Here is a 22,443-nt window from a genome sequence, read left to right on the forward strand (position 1 = left end):
TACCATTTATATGCATATCCTAGTTTCTGGGCCTGAGTAACAGGCAGTTTACTTTGGGAACGTTTCTCATCCAGGCATCAAAAAACTGCCCCCAAGCATACATTAAACTCCCTGTTCGAAGACTGACAATCACATGATTTCATTTAAGATTTTGCAGTGTGACAGGTTTTTGTGAGAGACAATTTTCATCAAAAGCAGCATCGGTTCGTTCGTTTCTGTGCGAGATTAGTACTGTAAAGCCACATTGGTACTTGTGCTGATTCACTGAGTAAAGGCGGCAGAGATTGCACACATCAAAACCATGACCACGACGTGAGTTGAACACGCAACCTTCTGATCTGGAGTCAGACGCGCTACCATTGCGCCACGAGGTCATTGACATTTAACATCTTTGGAGAGGATGCCTAGTTCAGATTTTAACTTCTTGAATCTACTTGAGACGCATATGTCCCAAGTAGGCACCTGGAAATGCAAATGCGCTACGCTAAATGCTAAATGTACTCGTTAAAACTCAAACCTTGATCAAAATTCACAAGCAGGGTATTAAATTAAAGCTACACTCGTTGTGAACCTAGCCAGCAAGTCAGATTTTTAAAATGCTTTTCGGCGAAAGCATCAGAAGCTATTATCTGATAGCATGCACCCCCCAAAATGCCAGCTCGACACGTAAACAACAGATTTTGCGATAGACGGCGCTACCCAAAACGCAGAAATAAAATATAAAACATTCATTACCTTAGACGAGCTTCTTTCTTGGCACTCCTATATGCCCCATAAACATCACTATTGGGTCTTTTTTTCGTTTAAATCGGTCCATATATACCCAAAATAGCTTTGTATAGAAGTAGTGTCATTCAGAAAAATTCATCGTTTTTAAACGCTGCGTAATTTTTTAAAATTAAAAAAGTCGACGATAAACTTTCACAAAACACTTCGAAATCCTTTTGTAATCCAACTTTAGGTATTAGTAAACGTTTATAATCTATCAAAACGATTACAGGGCGATGTCTCTTCAATAGGTCCTCACTTCAAAAACAATGCAATCTGATCTCTCCCTAAACTGCATCCGGGTGAAGACTGGAAAACTTGGGGTCAGACAGATGGATTTTCCAACAATTAATTCGATTGAAAATTAGTACAATGGCGCCATCGTGCGGAATTTGTATGAAGTGCAGGCAAATTTCCATTAAATTCTGTTCTCTTTTAACAACTGGTGGAAGTGACTTATGGAAATTATTTTTTGCTTTCAGAGAGCAGTTTTTCTTGCGTTTTTCAATGAAACACACGCTCTGTTATAGTCACAGCCGTGATTTAACCAGTTTTATAAACTTCAGAGTGTTTTCTATCCACACATACTAATCATATGCATATACTATATTCCTGGCATGAGTAGCAGGACGCTGAAAAGTTGCGCGATTTTTTACAGAATTTTCAAAAAAGGTGGGTGGTAGATTTAACAGTTAATGAGTGTATAATTTGGAATGGAGGCCTGGTTCTCTGGGGAAATGAACCATCTGACAATGCCACCCCCATCAGCACGTGCCTCTGCCCGGCAGGTTAAGTGTCTGAAAATAAGCAGATGCAGAGCCCAGATAGCTCAGTCGGTAGAGCATCAGACTTTTAATCTGAGGGTCCAGGGTTCAAGTCTCTGTTTGGGCGTTGCTTTAATGTTTACCTTTTCTGGCGCAGGTGTTCTGCTAGCAACCCACCTCGACAACATCCGGTGAAATTGCAGAGCGCCAAATTCAAAATATAGAAATAGTCAATATAAACATTCACAAAAATACAAGTGCTATACATCGGTTTAAAGATGAACTTCTTGTTAATCCAGCCGCTTTGTCACATTTCAAATAGGATGTACTGCGAAAGCCTACCATGCGATTATCTGAGGACAGCGCCCCACTTACAAAAACATATTCCAACCAAGTAGACGAGTCACAAAAGTCATAAATAGCGATAAAATGAATCACTTACCTTTGAACATCTTCATCTGGTTGCAGTCACAAGAGTCCCAGCTCCACAATAAAGGTTTGTTTTGTTCGAGAAAGTCCCTCTTTATATCCCAAAAACTCTGTTTTGTTGGCGCATTGTGTTCAGTAATACAATGGCTCAAAGGAGGTCAAAACATGCAGACGAATACATCCTAATAGCACCGGCAAAGTTTGTTGAAACATGTCAAACGATGTTCATAATTAATCCTCACGTTGTCAATTGTCTAAATAATACATTTTCAACCGGACAATTGCGTATTCAATAGAAATGAAAAACAACGAAGGGCGCGCACTCTGTCACGCGCGCAAACCAGTACTGCATGCTTCCTCAGTCCACTGACAGCAAGGTCTCATTCTTCTTCATTTTTCAGAAAACAAGTCTAAACCAATGTCTAAAGACTGTTGACATCTAGTGGTAGCCATAGGAACTGCAATCTGGATCCTAACCCATTAGAAACTCAATAGGCATTCAATTGAAAACTACCCACATCAAAAAAATCCCACCTCCTGGATAACTTTTCTTCAGGTTTTTGCCTGCCATATCAGTTCTGTTATACTCAGAGACATTATTTTAACAGTTTTGGAAACTGTAGAGTGTGTTCTATCCAAATCTACCATTTATATGCATATCCTAGTTTCTGGGCCTGAGTAACAGGCAGTTTACTTTGGGAACGTTTCTCATCCAGGCATCAAAAAACTGCCCCCAAGCATACATTAAACTCCCTGTTCGAAGACTGACAATCACATGATTTCATTTAAGATTTTGCAGTGTGACAGGTTTTTGTGAGAGACAATTTTCATCAAAAGCAGCATCGGTTCGTTCGTTTCTGTGTGAGATTAGTACTGTAAAGCCACATTGGTACTTGTGCTGATTCACTGAGTGAAGGCGGCAGAGATTGCACACATCAAAACCATGACCACGACGTGAGTTGAACACGCAACCTTCTGATCTGGAGTCAGACGCGCTACCATTGCGCCACGAGGTCATTGACATTTAACATCTTTGGAGAGGATGCCTAGTTCAGATTTTAATGAGTGTATAATTTGGAATGGAGGCCTGGTTCTCTGGGGAAATGAACCATCTGACAATGCCACCCCCATCAGCACGTGCCTCTGCCCGGCAGGTTAAGTGTCTGAAAATAAGCAGATGCAGAGCCCAGATAGCTCAGTCGGTAGAGCATCAGACTTTTAATCTGAGGGTCCAGGGTTCAAGTCCCTGTTTGGGCGTTGCTTTAATGTTTACCTTTTCTGGCGCAGGTGTTCTGCTAGCAACCCACCTCGACAACATCCGGTGAAATTGCAGAGCGCCAAATTCAAAATATAGAAATAGTCAATATAAACATTCACAAAAATACAAGTGCTATACATCGGCTTAAAGATGAACTTCTTGTTAATCCAGCCGCTTTGTCACATTTCAAATAGGATTTACTGCGAAAGCCTACCATGCGATTATCTGAGGACAGCGCCCCACTTACAAAAACATATTCCAACCAAGTAGACGAGTCACAAAAGTCATAAATAGCGATAAAATGAATCACTTACCTTTGAACATCTTCATCTGGTTGCAGTCACAAGAGTCCCAGCTCCACAATAAAGGTTTGTTTTGTTCGAGAAAGTCCCTCTTTATATCCCAAAAACTCTGTTTTGTTGGCGCATTGTGTTCAGTAATATAATGGCTCAAAGGAGGTCAAAACATGCAGACGAATACATCCTAATAGTACCGGCAAAGTTTGTTGAAACATGTCAAACGATGTTCATAATTAATCCTCACGTTGTCAATTGTCTAAATAATACATTTTCAACCGGACAATTGCGTATTCAATAGAAATGAAAAACAACGAAGGGCGCGCACTCTGTCACGCGCGCAAACCAGTACTGCATGCTTCCTCAGTCCACTGACAGCAAGGTCTCATTCTTCTTCATTTTTCAGAAAACAAGTCTAAACCAATGTCTAAAGACTGTTGACATCTAGTGGTAGCCATAGGAACTGCAATCTGGATCCTAACCCATTAGAAACTCAATAGGCATTCAATTGAAAACTACCCACATCAAAAAAATCCCACCTCCTGGATAACTTTTCTTCAGGTTTTTGCCTGCCATATCAGTTCTGTTATACTCAGAGACATTATTTTAACAGTTTCGGAAACTGTAGAGTGTGTTCTATCCAAATCTACCATTTATATGCATATCCTAGTTTCTGGGCCTGAGTAACAGGCAGTTTACTTTGGGAACGTTTCTCATCCAGGCATCAAAAAACTGCCCCCAAGCATACATTAAACTCCCTGTTCGAAGACTGACAATCACATGATTTCATTTAAGATTTTGCAGTGTGACAGGTTTTTGTGAGAGACAATTTTCATCAAAAGCAGCATCGGTTCGTTCGTTTCTGTGCGAGATTAGTACTGTAAAGCCACATTGGTACTTGTGCTGATTCACTGAGTAAAGGCGGCAGAGATTGCACACATCAAAACCATGACCACGACGTGAGTTGAACACGCAACCTTCTGATCTGGAGTCAGACGCGCTACCATTGCGCCACGAGGTCATTGACATTTAACATCTTTGGAGAGGATGCCTAGTTCAGATTTTAACTTTTTGAATCTACTTGAGACGCATATGTCCCAAGTAGGCACCTGGAAATGCAAATGCGCTACGCTAAATGCTAAATGTACTCGTTAAAACTCAAACCTTGATCAAAATTCACAAGCAGGGTATTAAATTAAAGCTACACTCGTTGTGAACCTAGCCAGCAAGTCAGATTTTTAAAATGCTTTTCGGCGAAAGCATCAGAAGCTATTATCTGATAGCATGCACCCCCCAAAATGCCAGCTCGACACGTAAACAACAGATTTTGCGATAGACGGCGCTACCCAAAACGCAGAAATAAAATATAAAACATTCATTACCTTAGACGAGCTTCTTTCTTGGCACTCCTATATGCCCCATAAACATCACTATTGGGTCTTTTTTTCGTTTAAATCGGTCCATATATACCCAAAATAGCTTTGTATAGAAGTAGTGTCATTCAGAAAAATTCATCGTTTTTAAACGCTGCGTAATTTTTTAAAATTAAAAAAGTCGACGATAAACTTTCACAAAACACTTCGAAATCCTTTTGTAATCCAACTTTAGGTATTAGTAAACGTTTATAATCTATCAAAACGATTACAGGGCGATGTCTCTTCAATAGGTCCTCACTTCAAAAACAATGCAATCTGATCTCTCCCTAAACTGCATCCGGGTGAAGACTGGAAAACTTGGGGTCAGACAGATGGATTTTCCAACAATTAATTCGATTGAAAATTAGTACAATGGCGCCATCGTGCGGAATTTGTATGAAGTGCAGGCAAATTTCCATTAAATTCTGTTCTCTTTTAACAACTGGTGGAAGTGACTTATGGAAATTATTTTTTGCTTTCAGAGAGCAGTTTTTCTTGCGTTTTTCAATGAAACACACGCTCTGTTATAGTCACAGCCGTGATTTAACCAGTTTTATAAACTTCAGAGTGTTTTCTATCCACACATACTAATCATATGCATATACTATATTCCTGGCATGAGTAGCAGGACGCTGAAAAGTTGCGCGATTTTTAACAGAATTTTCAAAAAAGGTGGGGGTAGATTTAACAGTTAATGAGTGTATAATTTGGAATGGAGGCCTGGTTCTCTGGGGAAATGAACCATCTGACAATGCCACCCCCATCAGCACGTGCCTCTGCCCGGCAGGTTAAGTGTCTGAAAATAAGCAGATGCAGAGCCCAGATAGCTCAGTCGGTAGAGCATCAGACTTTTAATCTGAGGGTCCAGGGTTCAAGTCCCTGTTTGGGCGTTGCTTTAATGTTTACCTTTTCTGGCGCAGGTGTTCTGCTAGCAACCCACCTCGACAACATCCGGTGAAATTGCAGAGCGCCAAATTCAAAATATAGAAATAGTCAATATAAACATTCACAAAAATACAAGTGCTATACATCGGTTTAAAGATGAACTTCTTGTTAATCCAGCCGCTTTGTCACATTTCAAATAGGATGTACTGCGAAAGCCTACCATGCGATTATCTGAGGACAGCGCCCCACTTACAAAAACATATTCCAACCAAGTAGACGAGTCACAAAAGTCATAAATAGCGATAAAATGAATCACTTACCTTTGAACATCTTCATCTGGTTGCAGTCACAAGAGTCCCAGCTCCACAATAAAGGTTTGTTTTGTTCGAGAAAGTCCCTCTTTATATCCCAAAAACTCTGTTTTGTTGGCGCATTGTGTTCAGTAATACAATGGCTCAAAGGAGGTCAAAACATGCAGACGAATACATCCTAATAGTACCGGCAAAGTTTGTTGAAACATGTCAAACGATGTTCATAATTAATCCTCACGTTGTCAATTGTCTAAATAATACATTTTCAACCGGACAATTGCGTATTCAATAGAAATGAAAAACAACGAAGGGCGCGCACTCTGTCACGCGCGCAAACCAGTACTGCATGCTTCCTCAGTCCACTGACAGCAAGGTCTCATTCTTCTTCATTTTTCAGAAAACAAGTCTAAACCAATGTCTAAAGACTGTTGACATCTAGTGGTAGCCATAGGAACTGCAATCTGGATCCTAACCCATTAGAAACTCAATAGGCATTCAATTGAAAACTACCCACATCAAAAAAATCCCACCTCCTGGATAACTTTTCTTCAGGTTTTTGCCTGCCATATCAGTTCTGTTATACTCAGAGACATTATTTTAACAGTTTTGGAAACTGTAGAGTGTGTTCTATCCAAATCTACCATTTATATGCATATCCTAGTTTCTGGGCCTGAGTAACAGGCAGTTTACTTTGGGAACGTTTCTCATCCAGGCATCAAAAAACTGCCCCCAAGCATACATTAAACTCCCTGTTCGAAGACTGACAATCACATGATTTCATTTAAGATTTTGCAGTGTGACAGGTTTTTGTGAGAGACAATTTTCATCAAAAGCAGCATCGGTTCGTTCGTTTCTGTGCGAGATTAGTACTGTAAAGCCACATTGGTACTTGTGCTGATTCACTGAGTGAAGGCGGCAGAGATTGCACACATCAAAACCATGACCACGACGTGAGTTGAACACGCAACCTTCTGATCTGGAGTCAGACGCGCTACCATTGCGCCACGAGGTCATTGACATTTAACACCTTTGGAGAGGATGCCTAGTTCAGATTTTAATGAGTGTATAATTTGGAATGGAGGCCTGGTTCTCTGGGGAAATGAACCATCTGACAATGCCACCCCCATCAGCACGTGCCTCTGCCCGGCAGGTTAAGTGTCTGAAAATAAGCAGATGCAGAGCCCAGATAGCTCAGTCGGTAGAGCATCAGACTTTTAATCTGAGGGTCCAGGGTTCAAGTCCCTGTTTGGGCGTTGCTTTAATGTTTACCTTTTCTGGCGCAGGTGTTCTGCTAGCAACCCACCTCGACAACATCCGGTGAAATTGCAGAGCGCCAAATTCAAAATATAGAAATAGTCAATATAAACATTCACAAAAATACAAGTGCTATACATCGGCTTAAAGATGAACTTCTTGTTAATCCAGCCGCTTTGTCACATTTCAAATAGGATTTACTGCGAAAGCCTACCATGCGATTATCTGAGGACAGCGCCCCACTTACAAAAACATATTCCAACCAAGTAGACGAGTCACAAAAGTCATAAATAGCGATAAAATGAATCACTTACCTTTGAACATCTTCATCTGGTTGCAGTCACAAGAGTCCCAGCTCCACAATAAAGGTTTGTTTTGTTCGAGAAAGTCCCTCTTTATATCCCAAAAACTCTGTTTTGTTGGCGCATTGTGTTCAGTAATACAATGGCTCAAAGGAGGTCAAAACATGCAGACGAATACATCCTAATAGTACCGGCAAAGTTTGTTGAAACATGTCAAACGATGTTCATAATTAATCCTCACGTTGTCAATTGTCTAAATAATACATTTTCAACCGGACAATTGCGTATTCAATAGAAATGAAAAACAACGAAGGGCGCGCACTCTGTCACGCGCGCAAACCAGTACTGCATGCTTCCTCAGTCCACTGACAGCAAGGTCTCATTCTTCTTCATTTTTCAGAAAACAAGTCTAAACCAATGTCTAAAGACTGTTGACATCTAGTGGTAGCCATAGGAACTGCAATCTGGATCCTAACCCATTAGAAACTCAATAGGCATTCAATTGAAAACTACCCACATCAAAAAAATCCCACCTCCTGGATAACTTTTCTTCAGGTTTTTGCCTGCCATATCAGTTCTGTTATACTCAGAGACATTATTTTAACAGTTTTGGAAACTGTAGAGTGTGTTCTATCCAAATCTACCATTTATATGCATATCCTAGTTTCTGGGCCTGAGTAACAGGCAGTTTACTTTGGGAACGTTTCTCATCCAGGCATCAAAAAACTGCCCCCAAGCATACATTAAACTCCCTGTTCGAAGACTGACAATCACATGATTTCATTTAAGATTTTGCAGTGTGACAGGTTTTTGTGAGAGACAATTTTCATCAAAAGCAGCATCGGTTCGTTCGTTTCTGTGCGAGATTAGTACTGTAAAGCCACATTGGTACTTGTGCTGATTCACTGAGTGAAGGCGGCAGAGATTGCACACATCAAAACCATGACCACGACGTGAGTTGAACACGCAACCTTCTGATCTGGAGTCAGACGCGCTACCATTGCGCCACGAGGTCATTGACATTTAACACCTTTGGAGAGGATGCCTAGTTCAGATTTTAATGAGTGTATAATTTGGAATGGAGGCCTGGTTCTCTGGGGAAATGAACCATCTGACAATGCCACCCCCATCAGCACGTGCCTCTGCCCGGCAGGTTAAGTGTCTGAAAATAAGCAGATGCAGAGCCCAGATAGCTCAGTCGGTAGAGCATCAGACTTTTAATCTGAGGGTCCAGGGTTCAAGTCCCTGTTTGGGCGTTGCTTTAATGTTTACCTTTTCTGGCGCAGGTGTTCTGCTAGCAACCCACCTCGACAACATCCGGTGAAATTGCAGAGCGCCAAATTCAAAATATAGAAATAGTCAATATAAACATTCACAAAAATACAAGTGCTATACATCGGCTTAAAGATGAACTTCTTGTTAATCCAGCCGCTTTGTCACATTTCAAATAGGATTTACTGCGAAAGCCTACCATGCGATTATCTGAGGACAGCGCCCCACTTACAAAAACATATTCCAACCAAGTAGACGAGTCACAAAAGTCATAAATAGCGATAAAATGAATCACTTACCTTTGAACATCTTCATCTGGTTGCAGTCACAAGAGTCCCAGCTCCACAATAAAGGTTTGTTTTGTTCGAGAAAGTCCCTCTTTATATCCCAAAAACTCTGTTTTGTTGGCGCATTGTGTTCAGTAATACAATGGCTCAAAGGAGGTCAAAACATGCAGACGAATACATCCTAATAGTACCGGCAAAGTTTGTTGAAACATGTCAAACGATGTTCATAATTAATCCTCACGTTGTCAATTGTCTAAATAATACATTTTCAACCGGACAATTGCGTATTCAATAGAAATGAAAAACAACGAAGGGCGCGCACTCTGTCACGCGCGCAAACCAGTACTGCATGCTTCCTCAGTCCACTGACAGCAAGGTCTCATTCTTCTTCATTTTTCAGAAAACAAGTCTAAACCAATGTCTAAAGACTGTTGACATCTAGTGGTAGCCATAGGAACTGCAATCTGGATCCTAACCCATTAGAAACTCAATAGGCATTCAATTGAAAACTACCCACATCAAAAAAATCCCACCTCCTGGATAACTTTTCTTCAGGTTTTTGCCTGCCATATCAGTTCTGTTATACTCAGAGACATTATTTTAACAGTTTTGGAAACTGTAGAGTGTGTTCTATCCAAATCTACCATTTATATGCATATCCTAGTTTCTGGGCCTGAGTAACAGGCAGTTTACTTTGGGAACGTTTCTCATCCAGGCATCAAAAAACTGCCCCCAAGCATACATTAAACTCCCTGTTCGAAGACTGACAATCACATGATTTCATTTAAGATTTTGCAGTGTGACAGGTTTTTGTGAGAGACAATTTTCATCAAAAGCAGCATCGGTTCGTTCGTTTCTGTGCGAGATTAGTACTGTAAAGCCACATTGGTACTTGTGCTGATTCACTGAGTGAAGGCGGCAGAGATTGCACACATCAAAACCATGACCACGACGTGAGTTGAACACGCAACCTTCTGATCTGGAGTCAGACGCGCTACCATTGCGCCACGAGGTCATTGACATTTAACATCTTTGGAGAGGATGCCTAGTTCAGATTTTAATGAGTGTATAATTTGGAATGGAGGCCTGGTTCTCTGGGGAAATGAACCATCTGACAATGCCACCCCCATCAGCACGTGCCTCTGCCCGGCAGGTTAAGTGTCTGAAAATAAGCAGATGCAGAGCCCAGATAGCTCAGTCGGTAGAGCATCAGACTTTTAATCTGAGGGTCCAGGGTTCAAGTCCCTGTTTGGGCGTTGCTTTAATGTTTACCTTTTCTGGCGCAGGTGTTCTGCTAGCAACCCACCTCGACAACATCCGGTGAAATTGCAGAGCGCCAAATTCAAAATATAGAAATAGTCAATATAAACATTCACAAAAATACAAGTGCTATACATCGGCTTAAAGATGAACTTCTTGTTAATCCAGCCGCTTTGTCACATTTCAAATAGGATTTACTGCGAAAGCCTACCATGCGATTATCTGAGGACAGCGCCCCACTTACAAAAACATATTCCAACCAAGTAGACGAGTCACAAAAGTCATAAATAGCGATAAAATGAATCACTTACCTTTGAACATCTTCATCTGGTTGCAGTCACAAGAGTCCCAGCTCCACAATAAAGGTTTGTTTTGTTCGAGAAAGTCCCTCTTTATATCCCAAAAACTCTGTTTTGTTGGCGCATTGTGTTCAGTAATACAATGGCTCAAAGGAGGTCAAAACATGCAGACGAATACATCCTAATAGTACCGGCAAAGTTTGTTGAAACATGTCAAACGATGTTCATAATTAATCCTCACGTTGTCAATTGTCTAAATAATACATTTTCAACCGGACAATTGCGTATTCAATAGAAATGAAAAACAACGAAGGGCGCGCACTCTGTCACGCGCGCAAACCAGTACTGCATGCTTCCTCAGTCCACTGACAGCAAGGTCTCATTCTTCTTCATTTTTCAGAAAACAAGTCTAAACCAATGTCTAAAGACTGTTGACATCTAGTGGTAGCCATAGGAACTGCAATCTGGATCCTAACCCATTAGAAACTCAATAGGCATTCAATTGAAAACTACCCACATCAAAAAAATCCCACCTCCTGGATAACTTTTCTTCAGGTTTTTGCCTGCCATATCAGTTCTGTTATACTCAGAGACATTATTTTAACAGTTTTGGAAACTGTAGAGTGTGTTCTATCCAAATCTACCATTTATATGCATATCCTAGTTTCTGGGCCTGAGTAACAGGCAGTTTACTTTGGGAACGTTTCTCATCCAGGCATCAAAAAACTGCCCCCAAGCATACATTAAACTCCCTGTTCGAAGACTGACAATCACATGATTTCATTTAAGATTTTGCAGTGTGACAGGTTTTTGTGAGAGACAATTTTCATCAAAAGCAGCATCGGTTCGTTCGTTTCTGTGCGAGATTAGTACTGTAAAGCCACATTGGTACTTGTGCTGATTCACTGAGTAAAGGCGGCAGAGATTGCACACATCAAAACCATGACCACGACGTGAGTTGAACACGCAACCTTCTGATCTGGAGTCAGACGCGCTACCATTGCGCCACGAGGTCATTGACATTTAACATCTTTGGAGAGGATGCCTAGTTCAGATTTTAATGAGTGTATAATTTGGAATGGAGGCCTGGTTCTCTGGGGAAATGAACCATCTGACAATGCCACCCCCATCAGCACGTGCCTCTGCCCGGCAGGTTAAGTGTCTGAAAATAAGCAGATGCAGAGCCCAGATAGCTCAGTCGGTAGAGCATCAGACTTTTAATCTGAGGGTCCAGGGTTCAAGTCCCTGTTTGGGCGTTGCTTTAATGTTTACCTTTTCTGGCGCAGGTGTTCTGCTAGCAACCCACCTCGACAACATCCGGTGAAATTGCAGAGCGCCAAATTCAAAATATAGAAATAGTCAATATAAACTTCACAAAAATACAAGTGCTATACATCGGTTTCAAGATGAACTTCTTGTTAATCCAGCCGCTTTGTCACATTTCAAATAGGATTTACTGCGAAAGCCTACCATGCGATTATCTGAGGACAGCGCCCCACTTACAAAAACATATTCCAACCACGTAGACGAGTCACAAAAGTCATAAATAGCGATAAAATGAATCACTTACCTTTGAACATCTTCATCTGGTTGCAGTCACAAGAGTCCCAGCTCCACAATAAAGGTTTGTTTTGTTCGAGAAAGTCCCTCTTTATATCCCAAAAACTCTGTTTTGTTGGCGCATTGTGTTCAGTAATACACTGGCTCAAAGGAGGTCAAAACATGCAGACGAATACATCATAATAGTACCGGCAAAGTTTGTTGAAACATGTCAAGCGATGTTCATAATTAATCCTCACGTTCGTTGTCAATTGTCTAAATAATACATTTTCAACCGGACAATTGCGTATTCAATAGAAATGAAAAACAACGAAGGGCGCGCACTCTGACACGCGCGCAAACCAGTACTGCATGCTTCCTCAGTCCACTGACAGCAAGGTCTCATTCTTCTTCATTTTTCAGAAAACAAGTCTAAACCAATGTCTAAAGACTGTTGACATCTAGTGGTAGCCATAGGAACTGCAATCTGGATCCTAACCCATTAGAAACTCAATAGGCATTCAATTGAAAACTACCCACATCAAAAAAATCCCACCTCCTGGATAACTTTTCTTCAGGTTTTTGCCTGCCATATCAGTTCTGTTATACTCAGAGACATTATTTTAACAGTTTTGGAAACTGTAGAGTGTGTTCTATCCAAATCTACCATTTATATGCATATCCTAGTTTCTGGGCCTGAGTAACAGGCAGTTTACTTTGGGAACGTTTCTCATCCAGGCATCAAAAAACTGCCCCCAAGCATACATTAAACTCCCTGTTCGAAGACTGACAATCACATGATTTCATTTAAGATTTTGCAGTGTGACAGGTTTTTGTGAGAGACAATTTTCATCAAAAGCAGCATCGGTTCGTTCGTTTCTGTGCGAGATTAGTACTGTAAAGCCACATTGGTACTTGTGCTGATTCACTGAGTAAAGGCGGCAGAGATTGCACACATCAAAACCATGACCACGACGTGAGTTGAACACGCAACCTTCTGATCTGGAGTCAGACGCGCTACCATTGCGCCACGAGGTCATTGACATTTAACATCTTTGGAGAGGATGCCTAGTTCAGATTTTAATGAGTGTATAATTTGGAATGGAGGCCTGGTTCTCTGGGGAAATGAACCATCTGACAATGCCACCCCCATCAGCACGTGCCTCTGCCCGGCAGGTTAAGTGTCTGAAAATAAGCAGATGCAGAGCCCAGATAGCTCAGTCGGTAGAGCATCAGACTTTTAATCTGAGGGTCCAGGGTTCAAGTCCCTGTTTGGGCGTTGCTTTAATGTTTACCTTTTCTGGCGCAGGTGTTCTGCTAGCAACCCACCTCGACAACATCCGGTGAAATTGCAGAGCGCCAAATTCAAAATATAGAAATAGTCAATATAAACATTCACAAAAATACAAGTGCTATACATCGGCTTAAAGATGAACTTCTTGTTAATCCAGCCGCTTTGTCACATTTCAAATAGGATTTACTGCGAAAGCCTACCATGCGATTATCTGAGGACAGCGCCCCACTTACAAAAACATATTCCAACCAAGTAGACGAGTCACAAAAGTCATAAATAGCGATAAAATGAATCACTTACCTTTGAACATCTTCATCTGGTTGCAGTCACAAGAGTCCCAGCTCCACAATAAAGGTTTGTTTTGTTCGAGAAAGTCCCTCTTTATATCCCAAAAACTCTGTTTTGTTGGCGCATTGTGTTCAGTAATACAATGGCTCAAAGGAGGTCAAAACATGCAGACGAATACATCCTAATAGTACCGGCAAAGTTTGTTGAAACATGTCAAACGATGTTCATAATTAATCCTCACGTTGTCAATTGTCTAAATAATACATTTTCAACCGGACAATTGCGTATTCAATAGAAATGAAAAACAACGAAGGGCGCGCACTCTGTCACGCGCGCAAACCAGTACTGCATGCTTCCTCAGTCCACTGACAGCAAGGTCTCATTCTTCTTCATTTTTCAGAAAACAAGTCTAAACCAATGTCTAAAGACTGTTGACATCTAGTGGTAGCCATAGGAACTGCAATCTGGATCCTAACCCATTAGAAACTCAATAGGCATTCAATTGAAAACTACCCACATCAAAAAAATCCCACCTCCTGGATAACTTTTCTTCAGGTTTTTGCCTGCCATATCAGTTCTGTTATACTCAGAGACATTATTTTAACAGTTTTGGAAACTGTAGAGTGTGTTCTATCCAAATCTACCATTTATATGCATATCCTAGTTTCTGGGCCTGAGTAACAGGCAGTTTACTTTGGGAACGTTTCTCATCCAGGCATCAAAAAACTGCCCCCAAGCATACATTAAACTCCCTGTTCGAAGACTGACAATCACATGATTTCATTTAAGATTTTGCAGTGTGACAGGTTTTTGTGAGAGACAATTTTCATCAAAAGCAGCATCGGTTCGTTCGTTTCTGTGCGAGATTAGTACTGTAAAGCCACATTGGTACTTGTGCTGATTCACTGAGTAAAGGCGGCAGAGATTGCACACATCAAAACCATGACCACGACGTGAGTTGAACACGCAACCTTCTGATCTGGAGTCAGACGCGCTACCATTGCGCCACGAGGTCATTGACATTTAACATCTTTGGAGAGGATGCCTAGTTCAGATTTTAATGAGTGTATAATTTGGAATGGAGGCCTGGTTCTCTGGGGAAATGAACCATCTGACAATGCCACCCCCATCAGCACGTGCCTCTGCCCGGCAGGTTAAGTGTCTGAAAATAAGCAGATGCAGAGCCCAGATAGCTCAGTCGGTAGAGCATCAGACTTTTAATCTGAGGGTCCAGGGTTCAAGTCCCTGTTTGGGCGTTGCTTTAATGTTTACCTTTTCTGGCGCAGGTGTTCTGCTAGCAACCCACCTCGACAACATCCGGTGAAATTGCAGAGCGCCAAATTCAAAATATAGAAATAGTCAATATAAACTTCACAAAAATACAAGTGCTATACATCGGTTTCAAGATGAACTTCTTGTTAATCCAGCCGCTTTGTCACATTTCAAATAGGATTTACTGCGAAAGCCTACCATGCGATTATCTGAGGACAGCGCCCCACTTACAAAAACATATTCCAACCACGTAGACGAGTCACAAAAGTCATAAATAGCGATAAAATGAATCACTTACCTTTGAACATCTTCATCTGGTTGCAGTCACAAGAGTCCCAGCTCCACAATAAAGGTTTGTTTTGTTCGAGAAAGTCCCTCTTTATATCCCAAAAACTCTGTTTTGTTGGCGCATTGTGTTCAGTAATACACTGGCTCAAAGGAGGTCAAAACATGCAGACGAATACATCATAATAGTACCGGCAAAGTTTGTTGAAACATGTCAAGCGATGTTCATAATTAATCCTCACGTTCGTTGTCAATTGTCTAAATAATACATTTTCAACCGGACAATTGCGTATTCAATAGAAATGAAAAACAACGAAGGGCGCGCACTCTGACACGCGCGCAAACCAGTACTGCATGCTTCCTCAGTCCACTGACAGCAAGGTCTCATTCTTCTTCATTTTTCAGAAAACAAGTCTAAACCAATGTCTAAAGACTGTTGACATCTAGTGGTAGCCATAGGAACTGCAATCTGGATCCTAACCCATTAGAAACTCAATAGGCATTCAATTGAAAACTACCCACATCAAAAAAATCCCACCTCCTGGATAACTTTTCTTCAGGTTTTTGCCTGCCATATCAGTTCTGTTATACTCAGAGACATTATTTTAACAGTTTTGGAAACTGTAGAGTGTGTTCTATCCAAATCTACCATTTATATGCATATCCTAGTTTCTGGGCCTGAGTAACAGGCAGTTTACTTTGGGAACGTTTCTCATCCAGGCATCAAAAAACTGCCCCCAAGCATACATTAAACTCCCTGTTCGAAGACTGACAATCACATGATTTCATTTAAGATTTTGCAGTGTGACAGGTTTTTGTGAGAGACAATTTTCATCAAAAGCAGCATCGGTTCGTTCGTTTCTGTGCGAGATTAGTACTGTAAAGCCACATTGGTACTTGTGCTGATTCACTGAGTAAAGGCGGCAGAGATTGCACACATCAAAACCATGACCACGACGTGAGTTGAACACGCAACCTTCTGATCTGGAGTCAGACGCGCTACCATTGCGCCACGAGGTCATTGACATTTAACATCTTTGGAGAGGATGCCTAGTTCAGATTTTAATGAGTGTATAATTTGGAATGGAGGCCTGGTTCTCTGGGGAAATGAACCATCTGACAATGCCACCCCCATCAGCACGTGCCTCTGCCCGGCAGGTTAAGTGTCTGAAAATAAGCAGATGCAGAGCCCAGATAGCTCAGTCGGTAGAGCATCAGACTTTTAATCTGAGGGTCCAGGGTTCAAGTCCCTGTTTGGGCGTTGCTTTAATGTTTACCTTTTCTGGCGCAGGTGTTCTGCTAGCAACCCACCTCGACAACATCCGGTGAAATTGCAGAGCGCCAAATTCAAAATATAGAAATAGTCAATATAAACTTCACAAAAATACAAGTGCTATACATCGGTTTCAAGATGAACTTCTTGTTAATCCAGCCGCTTTGTCACATTTCAAATAGGATTTACTGCGAAAGCCTACCATGCGATTATCTGAGGACAGCGCCCCACTTACAAAAACATATTCCAACCAAGTAGACGAGTCACAAAAGTCATAAATAGCGATAAAATGAATCACTTACCTTTGAACATCTTCATCTGGTTGCAGTCACAAGAGTCCCAGCTCCACAATAAAGGTTTGTTTTGTTCGAGAAAGTCCCTCTTTATATCCCAAAAACTCTGTTTTGTTGGCGCATTGTGTTCAGTAATACACTGGCTCAAAGGAGGTCAAAACATGCAGACGAATACATCCTAATAGTACCGGCAAAGTTTGTTGAAACATGTCAAGCGATGTTCATAATTAATCCTCACGTTCGTTGTCAATTGTCTAAATAATACATTTTCAACCGGACAATTGCGTATTCAATAGAAATGAAAAACAACGAAGGGCGCGCACTCTGTCACGCGCGCAAACCAGTACTGCATGCTTCCTCAGTCCACTGACAGCAAGGTCTCATTCTTCTTCATTTTTCAGAAAACAAGTCTAAACCAATGTCTAAAGACTGTTGACATCTAGTGGTAGCCATAGGAACTGCAATCTGGATCCTAACCCATTAGAAACTCAATAGGCATTCAATTGAAAACTACCCACATCAAAAAAATCCCACCTCCTGGATAACTTTTCTTCAGGTTTTTGCCTGCCATATCAGTTCTGTTATACTCAGAGACATTATTTTAACAGTTTTGGAAACTGTAGAGTGTGTTCTATCCAAATCTACCATTTATATGCATATCCTAGTTTCTGGGCCTGAGTAACAGGCAGTTTACTTTGGGAACGTTTCTCATCCAGGCATCAAAAAACTGCCCCCAAGCATACATTAAACTCCCTGTTCGAAGACTGACAATCACATGATTTCATTTAAGATTTTGCAGTGTGACAGGTTTTTGTGAGAGACAATTTTCATCAAAAGCAGCATCGGTTCGTTCGTTTCTGTGCGAGATTAGTACTGTAAAGCCACATTGGTACTTGTGCTGATTCACTGAGTAAAGGCGGCAGAGATTGCACACATCAAAACCATGACCACGACGTGAGTTGAACACGCAACCTTCTGATCTGGAGTCAGACGCGCTACCATTGCGCCACGAGGTCATTGACATTTAACATCTTTGGAGAGGATGCCTAGTTCAGATTTTAATGAGTGTATAATTTGGAATGGAGGCCTGGTTCTCTGGGGAAATGAACCATCTGACAATGCCACCCCCATCAGCACGTGCCTCTGCCCGGCAGGTTAAGTGTCTGAAAATAAGCAGATGCAGAGCCCAGATAGCTCAGTCGGTAGAGCATCAGACTTTTAATCTGAGGGTCCAGGGTTCAAGTCCCTGTTTGGGCGTTGCTTTAATGTTTACCTTTTCTGGCGCAGGTGTTCTGCTAGCAACCCACCTCGACAACATCCGGTGAAATTGCAGAGCGCCAAATTCAAAATATAGAAATAGTCAATATAAACTTCACAAAAATACAAGTGCTATACATCGGTTTCAAGATGAACTTCTTGTTAATCCAGCCGCTTTGTCACATTTCAAATAGGATTTACTGCGAAAGCCTACCATGCGATTATCTGAGGACAGCGCCCCACTTACAAAAACATATTCCAACCAAGTAGACGAGTCACAAAAGTCATAAATAGCGATAAAATGAATCACTTACCTTTGAACATCTTCATCTGGTTGCAGTCACAAGAGTCCCAGCTCCACAATAAAGGTTTGTTTTGTTCGAGAAAGTCCCTCTTTATATCCCAAAAACTCTGTTTTGTTGGCGCATTGTGTTCAGTAATACACTGGCTCAAAGGAGGTCAAAACATGCAGACGAATACATCCTAATAGTACCGGCAAAGTTTGTTGAAACATGTCAAGCGATGTTCATAATTAATCCTCACGTTCGTTGTCAATTGTCTAAATAATACATTTTCAACCGGACAATTGCGTATTCAATAGAAATGAAAAACAACGAAGGGCGCGCACTCTGTCACGCGCGCAAACCAGTACTGCATGCTTCCTCAGTCCACTGACAGCAAGGTCTCATTCTTCTTCATTTTTCAGAAAACAAGTCTAAACCAATGTCTAAAGACTGTTGACATCTAGTGGTAGCCATAGGAACTGCAATCTGGATCCTAACCCATTAGAAACTCAATAGGCATTCAATTGAAAACTACCCACATCAAAAAAATCCCACCTCCTGGATAACTTTTCTTCAGGTTTTTGCCTGCCATATCAGTTCTGTTATACTCAGAGACATTATTTTAACAGTTTTGGAAACTGTAGAGTGTGTTCTATCCAAATCTACCATTTATATGCATATCCTAGTTTCTGGGCCTGAGTAACAGGCAGTTTACTTTGGGAACGTTTCTCATCCAGGCATCAAAAAACTGCCCCCAAGCATACATTAAACTCCCTGTTCGAAGACTGACAATCACATGATTTCATTTAAGATTTTGCAGTGTGACAGGTTTTTGTGAGAGACAATTTTCATCAAAAGCAGCATCGGTTCGTTCGTTTCTGTGCGAGATTAGTACTGTAAAGCCACATTGGTACTTGTGCTGATTCACTGAGTAAAGGCGGCAGAGATTGCACACATCAAAACCATGACCACGACGTGAGTTGAACACGCAACCTTCTGATCTGGAGTCAGACGCGCTACCATTGCGCCACGAGGTCATTGACATTTAACATCTTTGGAGAGGATGCCTAGTTCAGATTTTAATGAGTGTATAATTTGGAATGGAGGCCTGGTTCTCTGGGGAAATGAACCATCTGACAATGCCACCCCCATCAGCACGTGCCTCTGCCCGGCAGGTTAAGTGTCTGAAAATAAGCAGATGCAGAGCCCAGATAGCTCAGTCGGTAGAGCATCAGACTTTTAATCTGAGGGTCCAGGGTTCAAGTCCCTGTTTGGGCGTTGCTTTAATGTTTACCTTTTCTGGCGCAGGTGTTCTGCTAGCAACCCACCTCGACAACATCCGGTGAAATTGCAGAGCGCCAAATTCAAAATATAGAAATAGTCAATATAAACTTCACAAAAATACAAGTGCTATACATCGGTTTCAAGATGAACTTCTTGTTAATCCAGCCGCTTTGTCACATTTCAAATAGGATTTACTGCGAAAGCCTACCATGCGATTATCTGAGGACAGCGCCCCACTTACAAAAACATATTCCAACCAAGTAGACGAGTCACAAAAGTCATAAATAGCGATAAAATGAATCACTTACCTTTGAACATCTTCATCTGGTTGCAGTCACAAGAGTCCCAGCTCCACAATAAAGGTTTGTTTTGTTCGAGAAAGTCCCTCTTTATATCCCAAAAACTCTGTTTTGTTGGCGCATTGTGTTCAGTAATACACTGGCTCAAAGGAGGTCAAAACATGCAGACGAATACATCATAATAGTACCGGCAAAGTTTGTTGAAACATGTCAAGCGATGTTCATAATTAATCCTCACGTTCGTTGTCAATTGTCTAAATAATACATTTTCAACCGGACAATTGCGTATTCAATAGAAATGAAAAACAACGAAGGGCGCGCACTCTGACACGCGCGCAAACCAGTACTGCATGCTTCCTCAGTCCACTGACAGCAAGGTCTCATTCTTCTTCATTTTTCAGAAAACAAGTCTAAACCAATGTCTAAAGACTGTTGACATCTAGTGGTAGCCATAGGAACTGCAATCTGGATCCTAACCCATTAGAAACTCAATAGGCATTCAATTGAAAACTACCCACATCAAAAAAATCCCACCTCCTGGATAACTTTTCTTCAGGTTTTTGCCTGCCATATCAGTTCTGTTATACTCAGAGACATTATTTTAACAGTTTTGGAAACTGTAGAGTGTGTTCTATCCAAATCTACCATTTATATGCATATCCTAGTTTCTGGGCCTGAGTAACAGGCAGTTTACTTTGGGAACGTTTCTCATCCAGGCATCAAAAAACTGCCCCCAAGCATACATTAAACTCCCTGTTCGAAGACTGACAATCACATGATTTCATTTAAGATTTTGCAGTGTGACAGGTTTTTGTGAGAGACAATTTTCATCAAAAGCAGCATCGGTTCGTTCGTTTCTGTGCGAGATTAGTACTGTAAAGCCACATTGGTACTTGTGCTGATTCACTGAGTAAAGGCGGCAGAGATTGCACACATCAAAACCATGACCACGACGTGAGTTGAACACGCAACCTTCTGATCTGGAGTCAGACGCGCTACCATTGCGCCACGAGGTCATTGACATTTAACATCTTTGGAGAGGATGCCTAGTTCAGATTTTAATGAGTGTATAATTTGGAATGGAGGCCTGGTTCTCTGGGGAAATGAACCATCTGACAATGCCACCCCCATCAGCACGTGCCTCTGCCCGGCAGGTTAAGTGTCTGAAAATAAGCAGATGCAGAGCCCAGATAGCTCAGTCGGTAGAGCATCAGACTTTTAATCTGAGGGTCCAGGGTTCAAGTCCCTGTTTGGGCGTTGCTTTAATGTTTACCTTTTCTGGCGCAGGTGTTCTGCTAGCAACCCACCTCGACAACATCCGGTGAAATTGCAGAGCGCCAAATTCAAAATATAGAAATAGTCAATATAAACTTCACAAAAATACAAGTGCTATACATCGGTTTCAAGATGAACTTCTTGTTAATCCAGCCGCTTTGTCACATTTCAAATAGGATTTACTGCGAAAGCCTACCATGCGATTATCTGAGGACAGCGCCCCACTTACAAAAACATATTCCAACCAAGTAGACGAGTCACAAAAGTCATAAATAGCGATAAAATGAATCACTTACCTTTGAACATCTTCATCTGGTTGCAGTCACAAGAGTCCCAGCTCCACAATAAAGGTTTGTTTTGTTCGAGAAAGTCCCTCTTTATATCCCAAAAACTCTGTTTTGTTGGCGCATTGTGTTCAGTAATACACTGGCTCAAAGGAGGTCAAAACATGCAGACGAATACATCCTAATAGTACCGGCAAAGTTTGTTGAAACATGTCAAGCGATGTTCATAATTAATCCTCACGTTCGTTGTCAATTGTCTAAATAATACATTTTCAACCGGACAATTGCGTATTCAATAGAAATGAAAAACAACGAAGGGCGCGCACTCTGTCACGCGCGCAAACCAGTACTGCATGCTTCCTCAGTCCACTGACAGCAAGGTCTCATTCTTCTTCATTTTTCAGAAAACAAGTCTAAACCAATGTCTAAAGACTGTTGACATCTAGTGGTAGCCATAGGAACTGCAATCTGGATCCTAACCCATTAGAAACTCAATAGGCATTCAATTGAAAACTACCCACATCAAAAAAATCCCACCTCCTGGATAACTTTTCTTCAGGTTTTTGCCTGCCATATCAGTTCTGTTATACTCAGAGACATTATTTTAACAGTTTTGGAAACTGTAGAGTGTGTTCTATCCAAATCTACCATTTATATGCATATCCTAGTTTCTGGGCCTGAGTAACAGGCAGTTTACTTTGGGAACGTTTCTCATC

General features: G+C 41.3%; 26 non-coding genes across 26 annotated transcripts; 13 read left to right on the forward strand and 13 right to left on the reverse strand.

Moving 5' to 3' along the window:
• Positions 1 to 302: 302 nt before the first annotated feature.
• Positions 303 to 374, reverse strand: trnaw-cca. Its single transcript has one exon. It is a non-coding gene; the product is annotated as a tRNA-Trp (tRNA).
• A 1,212-nt stretch (positions 375 to 1,586) lies between these two features.
• trnak-uuu lies at positions 1,587 to 1,659 on the forward strand. The gene has a single exon. It is a non-coding gene; the product is annotated as a tRNA-Lys (tRNA).
• Positions 1,660 to 2,905: 1,246 nt separating this feature from the next.
• On the reverse strand, positions 2,906 to 2,977 carry trnaw-cca. Its single transcript has one exon. It is a non-coding gene; the product is annotated as a tRNA-Trp (tRNA).
• Positions 2,978 to 3,145: 168 nt separating this feature from the next.
• Positions 3,146 to 3,218, forward strand: trnak-uuu. Its single transcript has one exon. It is a non-coding gene; the product is annotated as a tRNA-Lys (tRNA).
• Positions 3,219 to 4,464: 1,246 nt separating this feature from the next.
• trnaw-cca lies at positions 4,465 to 4,536 on the reverse strand. Its single transcript has one exon. It is a non-coding gene; the product is annotated as a tRNA-Trp (tRNA).
• Positions 4,537 to 5,747: 1,211 nt separating this feature from the next.
• Positions 5,748 to 5,820, forward strand: trnak-uuu. The gene has a single exon. It is a non-coding gene; the product is annotated as a tRNA-Lys (tRNA).
• Positions 5,821 to 7,066: 1,246 nt separating this feature from the next.
• Positions 7,067 to 7,138, reverse strand: trnaw-cca. Its single transcript has one exon. It is a non-coding gene; the product is annotated as a tRNA-Trp (tRNA).
• Positions 7,139 to 7,306: 168 nt separating this feature from the next.
• trnak-uuu lies at positions 7,307 to 7,379 on the forward strand. Its single transcript has one exon. It is a non-coding gene; the product is annotated as a tRNA-Lys (tRNA).
• Positions 7,380 to 8,625: 1,246 nt separating this feature from the next.
• trnaw-cca lies at positions 8,626 to 8,697 on the reverse strand. The gene has a single exon. It is a non-coding gene; the product is annotated as a tRNA-Trp (tRNA).
• A 168-nt stretch (positions 8,698 to 8,865) lies between these two features.
• On the forward strand, positions 8,866 to 8,938 carry trnak-uuu. The gene has a single exon. It is a non-coding gene; the product is annotated as a tRNA-Lys (tRNA).
• A 1,246-nt stretch (positions 8,939 to 10,184) lies between these two features.
• Positions 10,185 to 10,256, reverse strand: trnaw-cca. The gene has a single exon. It is a non-coding gene; the product is annotated as a tRNA-Trp (tRNA).
• Positions 10,257 to 10,424: 168 nt separating this feature from the next.
• trnak-uuu lies at positions 10,425 to 10,497 on the forward strand. The gene has a single exon. It is a non-coding gene; the product is annotated as a tRNA-Lys (tRNA).
• A 1,246-nt stretch (positions 10,498 to 11,743) lies between these two features.
• trnaw-cca lies at positions 11,744 to 11,815 on the reverse strand. The gene has a single exon. It is a non-coding gene; the product is annotated as a tRNA-Trp (tRNA).
• Positions 11,816 to 11,983: 168 nt separating this feature from the next.
• trnak-uuu lies at positions 11,984 to 12,056 on the forward strand. Its single transcript has one exon. It is a non-coding gene; the product is annotated as a tRNA-Lys (tRNA).
• A 1,249-nt stretch (positions 12,057 to 13,305) lies between these two features.
• Positions 13,306 to 13,377, reverse strand: trnaw-cca. The gene has a single exon. It is a non-coding gene; the product is annotated as a tRNA-Trp (tRNA).
• A 168-nt stretch (positions 13,378 to 13,545) lies between these two features.
• Positions 13,546 to 13,618, forward strand: trnak-uuu. Its single transcript has one exon. It is a non-coding gene; the product is annotated as a tRNA-Lys (tRNA).
• A 1,246-nt stretch (positions 13,619 to 14,864) lies between these two features.
• Positions 14,865 to 14,936, reverse strand: trnaw-cca. Its single transcript has one exon. It is a non-coding gene; the product is annotated as a tRNA-Trp (tRNA).
• A 168-nt stretch (positions 14,937 to 15,104) lies between these two features.
• trnak-uuu lies at positions 15,105 to 15,177 on the forward strand. Its single transcript has one exon. It is a non-coding gene; the product is annotated as a tRNA-Lys (tRNA).
• Positions 15,178 to 16,426: 1,249 nt separating this feature from the next.
• On the reverse strand, positions 16,427 to 16,498 carry trnaw-cca. The gene has a single exon. It is a non-coding gene; the product is annotated as a tRNA-Trp (tRNA).
• A 168-nt stretch (positions 16,499 to 16,666) lies between these two features.
• Positions 16,667 to 16,739, forward strand: trnak-uuu. Its single transcript has one exon. It is a non-coding gene; the product is annotated as a tRNA-Lys (tRNA).
• A 1,249-nt stretch (positions 16,740 to 17,988) lies between these two features.
• Positions 17,989 to 18,060, reverse strand: trnaw-cca. Its single transcript has one exon. It is a non-coding gene; the product is annotated as a tRNA-Trp (tRNA).
• Positions 18,061 to 18,228: 168 nt separating this feature from the next.
• Positions 18,229 to 18,301, forward strand: trnak-uuu. The gene has a single exon. It is a non-coding gene; the product is annotated as a tRNA-Lys (tRNA).
• Positions 18,302 to 19,550: 1,249 nt separating this feature from the next.
• trnaw-cca lies at positions 19,551 to 19,622 on the reverse strand. The gene has a single exon. It is a non-coding gene; the product is annotated as a tRNA-Trp (tRNA).
• A 168-nt stretch (positions 19,623 to 19,790) lies between these two features.
• Positions 19,791 to 19,863, forward strand: trnak-uuu. The gene has a single exon. It is a non-coding gene; the product is annotated as a tRNA-Lys (tRNA).
• A 1,249-nt stretch (positions 19,864 to 21,112) lies between these two features.
• On the reverse strand, positions 21,113 to 21,184 carry trnaw-cca. The gene has a single exon. It is a non-coding gene; the product is annotated as a tRNA-Trp (tRNA).
• A 168-nt stretch (positions 21,185 to 21,352) lies between these two features.
• trnak-uuu lies at positions 21,353 to 21,425 on the forward strand. The gene has a single exon. It is a non-coding gene; the product is annotated as a tRNA-Lys (tRNA).
• The last annotated feature ends 1,018 nt before the right edge of the window (positions 21,426 to 22,443 follow it).

This window comes from Oncorhynchus mykiss, chromosome 28, assembly GCF_013265735.2.
Source record: "Oncorhynchus mykiss isolate Arlee chromosome 28, USDA_OmykA_1.1, whole genome shotgun sequence".
Lineage (NCBI taxonomy): Eukaryota > Metazoa > Chordata > Actinopteri > Salmoniformes > Salmonidae > Oncorhynchus > Oncorhynchus mykiss.